The sequence below is a fragment of the Pieris rapae genome, chromosome Z, assembly GCF_905147795.1.
Source record: "Pieris rapae chromosome Z, ilPieRapa1.1, whole genome shotgun sequence".
Taxonomy (NCBI): Eukaryota; Metazoa; Arthropoda; class Insecta; order Lepidoptera; family Pieridae; genus Pieris; species Pieris rapae.
Genome location: NC_059534.1, coordinates 2,553,110 through 2,565,603, shown reverse-complemented (window position 1 = coordinate 2,565,603; position 12,494 = coordinate 2,553,110).

The window sequence follows — 12,494 nt, the reverse complement described above, 5'->3', positions numbered from 1 at the left end:
GGATATTTCTCGTTCGGTTATGGTTAAAAATTACAATTGCTGCAAAAAGCTGAAGAACAATATACTAATATTATACATCGAATTAAAACCAATGTCGAAAAGTTACCAACAATACCAGGGATAAAGAGAAATAACTATATTATAACTGAAAAAATAAGAGATATAATAAATGAAAGAACTGAACTAAAAAATAACCTACCAAATCAGAAATTGAAATGAAGCGTCTTAAGCATCTGTATGGAAAAATTAGAAAAAATATAAAAAGAAATAAAGAATATTATCAACTCAAAATATTAGAAGAAGAAATAGATATAAATCTATCAGTTAAACGAGGAAACAAACGCATAAATAATACGAAACAATGGGTACAAACACTAAAAAGTCGTACAAACGCAACAATAACAAACAGAGATAATATACTAAATATAGCCACTAATTTCTACAAAGAACTGTACAGTTTGCAAAATCAACCACTAGATATTAGTAATAATGGTATATTACAAAGTTATAAAAATGAAGAGACCCCATTGCTACTGGAAAGTGAAATCAGGCATGCCATTATGAAACTTAAATCTGCAAAAAGCCCTGGAGATGATAACATAACTAATGATATACTTAAAGCAATAGTAGAACCTCTAACATCACCTCTCACGGAACTGCTCAGTGAAATTTCAAAACAAGAAAAAATACCTAAACAGTGGGAAACATCTGTAATAACATTACTATATAGAAAGGGAGACCCAATGAACATCAATAACTACCGACCTATAAGTTTATTGCAATCCACTTACAAACTTTTTACAAATATCATCCTTACCAGAATGAAGATGGAGCTAGAGTTCCAACAACCAAGAGAACAAGCTGGTTTTAGAAGTAAATATTTAACAACTCTAGATCATATATTCACACTTAGACAAGTCATTGAAAAATACATGGAGTACAAAAAGACAGTATATATAGCCAATGTGGACTACTCCAAAGCCTTTGACACAATCTTACATAACAAACTCTGGTTAGCTTTACGAGAACAAGGAATACAAAATAAATATGTTAACTTATTAGAAAAGATATACTAAAGAAGTAAAGCCACAGTGAAGTTGGAGAAGAAAGGTAACATGTATCCACTGAAAAGGGGTGTTCGGCAGGGCGATCCCTTGTCGCCAAACTTATTCACCGGACTTCTGGAATTTATCTTCAGAAAGCTGGATTGGTCAGTGTTAGGAGTAAATATCAATGGCGAAAATTTAAGCCATCTTCGGTTCGCAGATGATATTGTTCTAATAACTGAAAGACATGAAGACTTACGATAGGTACATGCTGCGAACCCTAGAATACATAAGTAGAGAGTGTGGGCTGGAAATGAACCCTGAAAAAACATGTATAATGACAAATGGCATAAAATATAGTATAACCGTCAACCATAGAAATATAGAATACGTTGACCAGTATGTCTACCTTGGCCAAAATATTTCGTTTAAAAGCCATTATATAGAGGAGGTAGAGAGAAGAATTAAAAAAGCCTGGAGTTCATATTGGTCACACAGGCATAGTTTCAAGTCTCAAATGAGTTTATCACTGAAGAAAAAAGTGATGGACTCAGTTGTGACTTGTGACACCTACACTGTTGTACGGCTGCCAACCATGGCCTATCACAGTTGAATTAATAAAGAAAATTCAAATATTTCAACGATCAGCCGAAATGAGCATGTTAGGCTTAAGTCTCAGAAACAGGGTAAAGAGTACAGAGAGAACAAAAATAATAGACGCGGCAAAAATGGTGTGCCGCCTGAAATGGCGTTGGGTAGGGCACCCAGGAAAGAAAAGTGACAACAGATGGAGCGAGAGAGTGCTGCACTGGTACCCGCGCGACGCGAGCCGGCCGCAGGGGCGCCCACGCCGACGCTGGGCAGGTGACATCATCGCAGTCGCCGGGGTTACCTGGCCGCGCCTGGCCCGCGACAGAGGCGAGTGGAACCGGAAGGAGGAGGCCTATGTCCAACGGTGGACAAACCAAAACTTAACTGAATGACTTTTTATCATCTCTAAATTTTAAACTTTTTTGGAAATAAAAGCTATTATTATTATTATTATTATGTATAATTTAACCACTTCTTATATGAAATTGTATTCGTTTTTACAACAAACTCTCAGCGAAATTAGAGAATTAACACTAAATTCCAAGCTCTCGTTACTAAATTTATCAAGAAATCTTTTTTTTAAATTTGACGAGTATTTTAATTAGGGATTGTTATGCTCAACTTCAAACAATTTGTATGACTCAAAATATCACTTCTATTCATCGATATTGACATAATTAGTGGGTGGCAGGTGGGTGCCCTTAATTGATATAATGTTTTTATTTCGATTGATCCCTTCTACTACTACAAAGCACCCTCACTTTTTATCACAATCTACTTTTCGTAACTCGATGAAACGGCCAATCTCTCAACACCACAATACTCCACTCAGCAGTGCCCTGCGTTCCTTGAACGCGCTGTTCAAAGTCATGATGGTGTCACGACCTTAAACGTGGCATTCTCTCTGATCTGAAGTTATCTGTCTCATGTTTTTTTGCAACCACAACATTATTCGTTAATCAATTACGAAACAAGAAAATAACAAAAATCTAATGAAAATAAATTATGATACTTAAAAGTAGGAACTTCGATGAGCCATAGCCAATAATAAAATTATAACATAATCCAGGCATGTATACAATTCGGGAAATAAACCTTAAGACAACTCGATCAGTTTGATAATGGCGTAGATGACTTCTGACCTTAATTAAATTCTATTACGTAGCAATTTTCGCAGAAAAACGTTTAATTACCATCGGAGGTGCGGGTGTAATTTCTTTTGCAACTATTTATGGTTACTTGTTTTTTTGGCTTTTAAAGTTTAGCAAGAAATAACCTAAGATACTGGAAATATTAACTTACTCTATTAGGATACTAAAGACGAAAGAAAATCATGGTTCTGAAGACTTGAAGCTAATTTTTTTAAGAGGTTTATAATTTTAATATATCTCTTTCAAAGGAAGCCTTTATTCTCCTTCAGTTAGGGTAAGGGATAAAAAAATCACGATCTAGAAATACTTTTGTTTGACTAATAATTTTATTTCGCCTTCAAATACTTAGACCAAATATTATTTTGAAGACATGGGTTATGTTGTTAAAAATTTAATAAAATAAAATATATATAATAGTATTAAGATATTTAAGACACATAAGAGACTTTCTATGGGTTGGGTTTATAATTCAATATCTTGAAATTGATTATACTGAATATGTAGGAGTCTCGGGGGACCTTGATTCGAACACCTCCGTGATATTTGGAGTAATTTATCCTGTTTGAGTTGTAATTTAAACTAATTAAATATTTAATAAATTTTTTCGATATTTTGTGCAATATTAGAAATTTGTAAACGATCCGCCAGAACAGTGTGTCAGGCGTTGTCCTAATTGGAAGCGATCATATGATGGCGCGATGCGGTCTCGTCGTGCGATGAGTTCAAACATATAGATTTCATCAGAGTGTCCTATTGTAACGTCGCAAGTGATCGTGCGAGCACATGAAATGCTTAATAACGATCGTACGATGCGTTTGATCGTGCGATCATGTAATCAAAGCAACAGATCTCTTTTAAATGTCCTAATTTGTCCTGTATTCCATTGCAGGTATAGTCAAAAGTTTCTTTTGACATAGACAAATAATCGTAAAAGTCTTCTTTGTTATTTCGTACATCAAAATAAAGGTTGAAAAATTCACCGCGCATTTCTGGATCTATAAAGTATTATGTGTTCCGTTTGACGTCTGAGGTCCATTATGAGAGTACATCGTTTCCGTTTCCGTCCAAATCGCTAGTTTACCGACCTTTTCCCACCACGTGACACCGCCGCCAGCGCCCAGCGTTTGAAACTGGAACTAACTTTTTATCGCGCTAAAGCAAGCCGCCAGAATTCTTGTCCATTGTTGCGTCGTTTTTCGTCTAGCACAGTCGCTAGTGCAAACTTAAAAACGAATCAGTATAATATTTAAAGTTATATCGACCTAAAATTTATTTTCAAAGTGGAAATATTTATATATACGTAAATTGGTGAACTCGGTTTTCACGTTATAAATACAAAATGGTTAATAAAAGTGCTAAAATCTGTGAAAAATGGTTAATAAAAGTGCTAAAATCGGCGGTGTTGGCCACGCGGTCCAACGTGCCTAGCCCGCACTTTACAAAGCTTTCTCATGTCACGGAAGATTTTGTCTCTGCAAGTTCTAACAAGCCGAGTTCTTCGAAAAGTTAGCACGAGTGAAAAAATTCAAATAAAATCACGCACATTCTCGAGAAAACAAAATAAATGGTTGGTTCATTACCACCTTTACGCTGATGACCTCCAAATTTACGTTCAGTCTACACTGGATCGGCTTCCTCTCGCGATACAAACGATGAATGATGCTCTTAAAAATATAGCTAACTGGAGCTAACTTTGGTCTTAAAATTAATCCTTCCAAGAGTCAGGTAATTGTCATAGGAAGCCCTTTCTTTATTTCAAGAGTGAAATGGGCTCAGATCCCTGGCTTTTACCTTGACGGTGTGGCTTTGGCTCTCAATAAAAATGTAAAAAACCTTGGGGTCTTCTTCGACCAAACGCTATCCTGGGGTCCTCACGTAAAGGTAATCAGCCGTAAACTATACGCCGCGTCTAATTCTCTGAGACGTCTTTCTAATTTCCTTCCTATCCGCACTAAAACTATGTTAGCGCAATCTCTTCTGCTTCCTATTCTCGACTATGCGGACTCCTGCACCTCCGATATGAATGAAGAGCTACTCAACAAGCTCGAACGCCTGCAGAACTTCTGCATACGTTTCATATTTGGTCTTAGGAAATATGACCATGTGTCTAAGTCCCGCAGGCAGCTGGGGTGGCTACCTATTCGACTCAGACGTGACGCTCATATTCTTCAGCTTCTATATTCAATTCTTTTCAATCCCAAAACCCCTTCTTATCTCAAAAATAATTTCAAATTCTTAGGTCCTTCTAACTATACGCTACGCTCTTCCAATAGATGTCTATTGGAAATTCCATCCCACAGCTCTTCCTTCATAGGCAATTCATTTAGGATTTCCGCCATTAGGCTGTGGAATAAGCTGCCTGAGTCTATACGATTGGCTTCCTCCCTATCGTCTTTTAAAACTCTTCTATATAAATATTTCCTAACCTTATCATATCCTGATCAATCGTGACCTGTGTAATTCTTGTATCTCCTGTTCGTTTTGTAAATGTAATTCTCTATTTTCTTGAATTTGTAAGATTAGCTTTTTAGTTTTAGTAAGTTATTATAATATATATAGTTACTAATAGATTAAGGTTCTATATTTTAATATAAATTTATTTTGTTTTTATATAACTTCTGCACTTCTTGCACCCATCATTTTTTTTTATTTATTTATTTCTATTCTTACTAGGGTTGCCTGGAAGAGATCGCTTGTTAGCGATAAGGCCGCCCGTTGCATCCCTTGTAATTTATATATACTGTGTTATTTATATTTCTTTAGCAACGAAGTGTAAATAAATAAATAAATGTAACACTAATGCGGCGTCCTAAGTGGGAGCGATCGACGATGGCGCGATGCGTTTTTCATCTCACGATCAAAGTGGTCGTGCGATGACCTAACAGGTGTCCTAATAGATCGCGCGATGTCCATCCTGTGATGCCGTCGTTCGATGGCAATATTGCTTTAAAAATTGCAAATGACATTGAAAAAAGGAAACGTAGACAACATAAAATATATAAATTTTACCTAAAAATAAAATTTGTATTATGTTTCCTAAGACGTCCGAGGTCCATTATGAGAGTACATCGTTTCCGTTTCCGCACAAATCGCTAGTTTACCGACCTTTTCCCACCACGTGACACCGCCGCCAGCGCCCAGCGTTTGAAACTGGAACTAACTTTTTATCGCGCTAAAACAAGCCGCCAGAATTCTTGTTCATTGTGTGTCTCATAATTAGAGAACCAGGAAGAGCTTGTTTGGACCTCGGACGTCTTAGGAAACATAATACAAATTTTATTTTTAGGTAAAATTTATATATTATGTGTTCCGTTTGACGTCCGAGGTCCATTATGAGAGACGTGTTTGTTATCTCCTGGTGGCTTGTAAAGTTACATTATATAACTAAAAACGCAACAATGTGATTTGAATTATTTATTTCCGATAGAATCATGATGAAATAAACAATACAATCTAATTAAAGCCTAAACTTTAGTACCATTTTAATAAATATGGTAAATAAATTTTCATTGTTTATAATGAAGTAGAAAACCTGTCTATTCATTAAGCGGCCGAAAATCCTACTGAGAAAGAGACTTTTCCGATCGAGTCTCAGCATTCCGACTATTATTTTCTAGATTTCGACAATAATATTTCTTATGTACTTTCATGACGCCACTTTGCCTTAGCAATAATTTAATTTATGGGAAATCTTTCTTTTAGCGAAGCTACTCAACTACGCGGCGATGATTCGATACCCGATTCCAAAGGGTTTTCTTAACCCTTAGCTCCCAATAATTGCGGGGGTAGCTGGTCGTACAGGACGTGGTTGTAATAAATAAATTTGTCAAGGAGCCACGCCTATTATTAGAGACGGTTATGAGTGTCCTAAGATAAATGACGGATTTAGATGCTTATTCGGGCAAGATAAAAACGTCCAACTTGATTGTCTATACTTTTCTGTATCTGTTTTAGAACCGAAAACCAGATGCAAAGTGATAGAATTACGGCTAATAATATAAAATGATGAAGGTCGCCACGCAAGAGTCAAATCATGAACTCTGGGCCGAGACGCCAATAAAATTATAATGGATGTGCATCCCATACTGGCAATTCCTGCGTGATTGGTTTAGCTATGAGCGATATGAGGAAAGGAAATGCTTTACTATGTACGTTTTTAATAAATTATTATTACATGGAATCTTAACATCGCTTAGAGTTTCACAAATTGAACCATATGCCAGATGATCATTTGATAAATAGTTTTGCTAAGTATCTAACTACATCAGGAGGAGCCGGGAATCAACATATCGATACCTCCTAAGTATAATGAGTCAACTGACATTTTAGTAATTTTACAGGAGAGCCATTTTAAGGCAAATCGTTTATATTTTTGTGAAATCAAAGTAATTCAGAATAAATTTAATGTTTTTATAATAAAGATTGAAAGCTCTTCCTTTGGTATAACATGAGTTTGCTGATTTTTGTTCTTAAATGCTATTTTATGTACATGACTTAGTATACACGGGCGGGACTCAATAGTAAAATGGTTTAACTACCAGTTATATTCATGTACGTTGTACATCAAAATCTATAGTTTACACCAACATATTATGGAATATGATTATCATTTAATTATTATCATCTTACTTTTGGTTAGTTTCGGGGTGTTTCGTCTCACTTAATAATAAAATATTGAAATTACATCACTTGACTCATTATACTAGGAAAGTAATTAGCTATGTTAGAATTTTAAACCTCAACGTATACTGGACTAATATAATTAATCGAGGCTTTTTAATTACTAATTTTATTTCTAATACCTTACGAAATTAATAAAAGCTAGGAAGAAGTAGACTCATTAACAAAAACAACGCATTTTTAAGAATTATAATGTATTTTTAGTTATAACTATTTAATTTTTAACCTTTTTGTTAATATTATTTAGCCTTACTAAATGCTACAAGTTTAACAATGCAACTAAAACATTTTATCAATGTAGTATCATTAAAGTTTCATAAAAAGTAACAAACATCAAAAAAAATAATAGGAACTAAAAAAAGTAACTTACGTTAAACAATATTTTTTAAAATAATATAAATGTATAACAAAATATATAAATAGTTTAGGACGCTCAAAGGATCAATCCTATTTCTATATTGGCTTCCACTTCTGACCGAAACCGGTAATCTTTGACACCTTCACCCACCGTATCTTCTATAAACTTAAAAACACATATAGAAATGTCATTTGCACATCTCTTTGCTTTTTGTTGATGCCATGAAAAACAATAACCTTGTCGAGATCCCAAACTGAATATCGTGAGAAGATAAGTTTCCGTTTATAATAAAAAGTACTAACGTTCCCGTGAGGTACATTAAGACACTTTTGATGATCAAATGCTGCTGTATCTTTTGTTTTCTAGCTTTCTCTTTTTCTTTTAAATGCTCTTCATGCTTTTATTTATCTGTCTGGTTAACTTGCTTGTTATTTTCATAAATGTGACATTGTTTACAAACACCTTTTTTGGGTTTATGAAAACCTATATTGATATTTGTATTAACTGATATATCTCGATACTGTATCACGGTAGTCACTTTAGAAGACTTCCCAAGAACATAGTTTTGCAAACCGATATTTTTGTAGTCTCAATATTATCTCCTTGACTGCCTGGAAGAAACTTATGAAAGGAGCATATTAACTTAAGTTGCATGCGCCCTGGCTGTCATTCATCGTATACTGAGCCAAAATAAACTTGTATCAATGCGTCCCTTCTCACGCCCCGCGAACACTGATACAAGGTTATTTGGATCAATATACAATGTACGATTTTAACAGATGTTGAAATTGATTTAGTATACGTGAAATTATCTCGGTAACTATAGTTCTTTAAAAAAAAAATAACACTAACGTGAAGATCATGGTTAATTATGTACGTTTATATAAAAAAAACCAAATACCTAAATTTGTTAGTTGACTCAGTATACTTAGGAGGTATCGATATTCTGTTGACAACAATTTACCTATTTATACCAAATAGTGGCATATGTTTTCCTTGTTGAAGTTCTTCAACACGACGAAGTTTTTCGTCTCGTGTCCAGTTGTCTGTTAAAGATTCCTAGACAAAAACGCTTCCAACTGTAATTTCTGCACTTAAGGAGGAGGTTAACTAGTTACGGTATACATCAGGGTTTGGTTTAGATTCGGTCCGTGGTTGCCATTTTAAAAGATGCCATTTGGCGCCCCTGCGATTGCGCGAGAGGTAATTGGCTTCCACGTTGTACTTTCCCGGCAAGTGTCGTGAGGGATAAGTACAATATTCAAACTTTTGTCAATTTTAACAGCATTTGGGAACCTTGTTCCTTCTTCGTTTTTTATGTACAACAACAATTTTTCTGTCGCTTTGCAGGATTAACGTCGAGTTCTTTAGGACCTCGGAGTGTGTCAAAGAGATTGCTGCTACCAGAGCGTGCATCTCCTTCAGATTACAATTTATGTGTCTTAAACAATGATTCCATTGCTAGACTAACTTGTATATTTATTTATTTATTTACACTTTGTTGCATTACATAAAAGGAAAATATTAAACATAATTTAATGACAAGCAACTGGCGGCCTTATCGCTTTAGAGCGATTTCTTCCAGACAACCACTGTTAGTAAAGGAAAAAAACCACTATGAGTATATTAGATAAGGTAGGCAAGAAGTGCAAAAATAAAAAGGGAAAAAAAAAAAAAACAAAACATACTTAACAGAAACAAAAAGAAATAAAAATAAACTAAACTGATACAAGTTACATAAAACAAAACAAAAAGTAAACAGTGCACATGAATCAGGACAATCTAAGATGAAAAAGATCGCTCTCACGTCAGTAAGTAGTTAGTGGTATGACATGGACAGGTAATGTTTATAAAGCAGAAATTTAAAGGAAGATAGAGAAGGAGCTAAGCGAATAGTGACGGGAAGTGAATTCCATAGCCGAACTGCTGAAACCTTAAAGGAATCGCCAAGAAAAGAGGAGTTATGAGATGGGATTTCAAGGGTATAGTTTTCGGAAGAGCGTAAACTATAGTTATGTGAACCCAAAAATTTGAAATCATTTTTGAGATAAGAAGGAGTTTTAGGATTGAACAGGATGGAATATAGGAGATGGAGAATATGAGCATCACGTCGCTGTCGAATGGGTAACCAACCTAGCCGCTTACGGAACGCAGAGATATGATCATACTTTCTTAGACCGAAAATAAATCGGATACAGAAGTTTTGGAGACGATCCAGTTTGTTTAGCAATTCCTCGCTCATATCGGAGGAGCAAGAATCGCCGTAGTCCAGTAAAGGCAGGAGGAGAGATTGTGCCAGTGAGGTTTTAGTACTAAAGGGAAGGAAATTACTGAGACGTCGGAGGATACTAGAGGCACCATACAATTTGCGGCTAACTTCTTTGACATGCTGCTCCCAGGATAAGTTTTGATCAAATAAGACCCCCAAATTTTTAACTGCACGGCTTATATTTAAAGTTACGCCGTTGATATGTATAGGTGGTACAGTGGCCCAATCAATTCTCGTCGTGAAATAGGGGCTGCCAATGATTATGACTTTACTCTTGTTGGGATTGATTAGAAGACCAAAATTTTTGCTCCAGTCAACTATCTTTGCCAGCTCATAGTTTGTGGAATGTATGGCCTGCGGGAGATCATCGAGACTTGATTGAACGTAGATTTGGAGATCGTCAGCGTATAAATGAAAATTAGTAGAAAGACGGGACGTTAAAGAGTTAATATAAATAGCGAAAAGAAGAGGAGAAAGTACGCCACCTTGCGGTACGCCAGATTCAATGAAACTCCATTGAGATACGCAATCGCTTGTCTTAATGCACTGGCGGCGCCCATTAAGATAGTTAGAGAACCAGTTAACAGCATGTGAAGAAATATTTATAGACCTAAGCAACTCCATTAAAATTTCAAAATTAATAGTATTAAAAGCGTTGCTGAAATCTAGTAGTGTGAGAATTGTGAGTTGTTTGTGGTCCATGCCTTCGCGAATATCATCGGCTACCCTGACCAGAGCAGTAGTCGTGCTATGTCCAGATCGAAACCCGGACTGAAGTGGACTCAGTATGGAATTTTTGTTAAGGAAATCATTTAATTGATCATGTATAAGGCGTTCAAGTACCTTGGATAGAAAAGGCAGAATTGAGATGGGTCGAAAATCAGAAAAAGTACTAGGATTAGCCTTTTTGGGGATAGGGATGATAAGTCCATCCTTCCAGCAAGAAGGAAATTCACCTGTAGAAATGGAAAAATTAAAAATATGTGTGATTACAGGAAGTATAAGAGAGAGAATAGGTATGATCATAGCGCGACCAATCAGGTCAGAACCAACAGCATTGGAATGAATAGACGAAATACCAGATTCAACGTTCTGGCAAGAAAATTCAGCGAATGAGAAAGATGGAAAACTAGGACGAGGGAGAGATGATATATTCTCAAGTGTTAAATCCAGATCGATATTACTTAGAGTAGAGTGAGAGGTAAAATGGGCGTTTAGGCTGTTTACCTCGATATCGGGAGATATGGAAGCACGTGGCGGCTTACCGACACCCAGAGATTTTAAAAAATTCCATGTTTTTGAGGGATCCCCACTTGACACTGAGTCGTGAATGTGTCTTCTCTGCGCATCCCGACAACGCGTGTTGCAACGGTTGCGCAAGGATTTGTAAAATACACGATCCTTGTCCGTTTTGGCTGTTCTCATCTTGGCTTTAGCACGGTTTTTTTGTTTAATCAAAGTTTTGATTTCATCATTGAGCCAAGGAGCAGGTAAATGCTTGAGTTTAACTGGCCTCAAAGGGGCATGAATATCGAAAAGATTAGTAATGGAGGAATTTAGTAGATCAACTTTACCATTGAGGGTGGGACACTCGTAAATCGTGCTAAAGTCGATTTTAGCTGCATCAATAAGCAGACGCTCGGAGTCGATCGCAGCAAAATTACGTATATGTGTTTGTATAGTATAGTTTGAATATTCAAATAATATGCAAATAGTTAAAAAATTGCACCATATCTAGACATTACTCCATCTTCATTATTAACTGGAATAACTCTTAACAAATATACACCACCTTTGTCCATAATTTTAGAAAGATAAGAGATATCGAGATATAGATAGAAGATAATTGTAGAAATTAATAATAAATATAAAAATACCAGTAAACAGTCCCTCTGGCCATGTTACTTTAACAGCTATCACTCCATTTCACATCCAGTAAATATTATCCCAAGTACAATTAATAATAATTCTGATATGATGCAGTTCTTGTCACAAAATATGAGATATTACTAATTACACTATATAGTATATATATGGCATGGATGGCAGCAAGGGCACTTATCATGTTCATGCAGCCTTTTATGATTCGAAGACCAAGTTTTCTCAAAGCTTTGTTTTGAATAGATCTTGTTCCATTTTTACTACAGAGCCTTATGCCGTATATCGGGCCTTACTGCAAATTAGTGTAATTAATGACTCTTAATACTATTTATTAATAATGGATCCTTTAAGCCTGATAAAGGGTCTAAGTGATGTTTCTGTAAATTATAAAACTAACTACATCTTGTATATTATAAAAGACCTATTGTATAAATATCATCTTAAGAATGTAAATATATATATTTTATGTGGGTGCCTTCACATTAACCCAGTATCCATTCCTTTTACTGATTATTTCC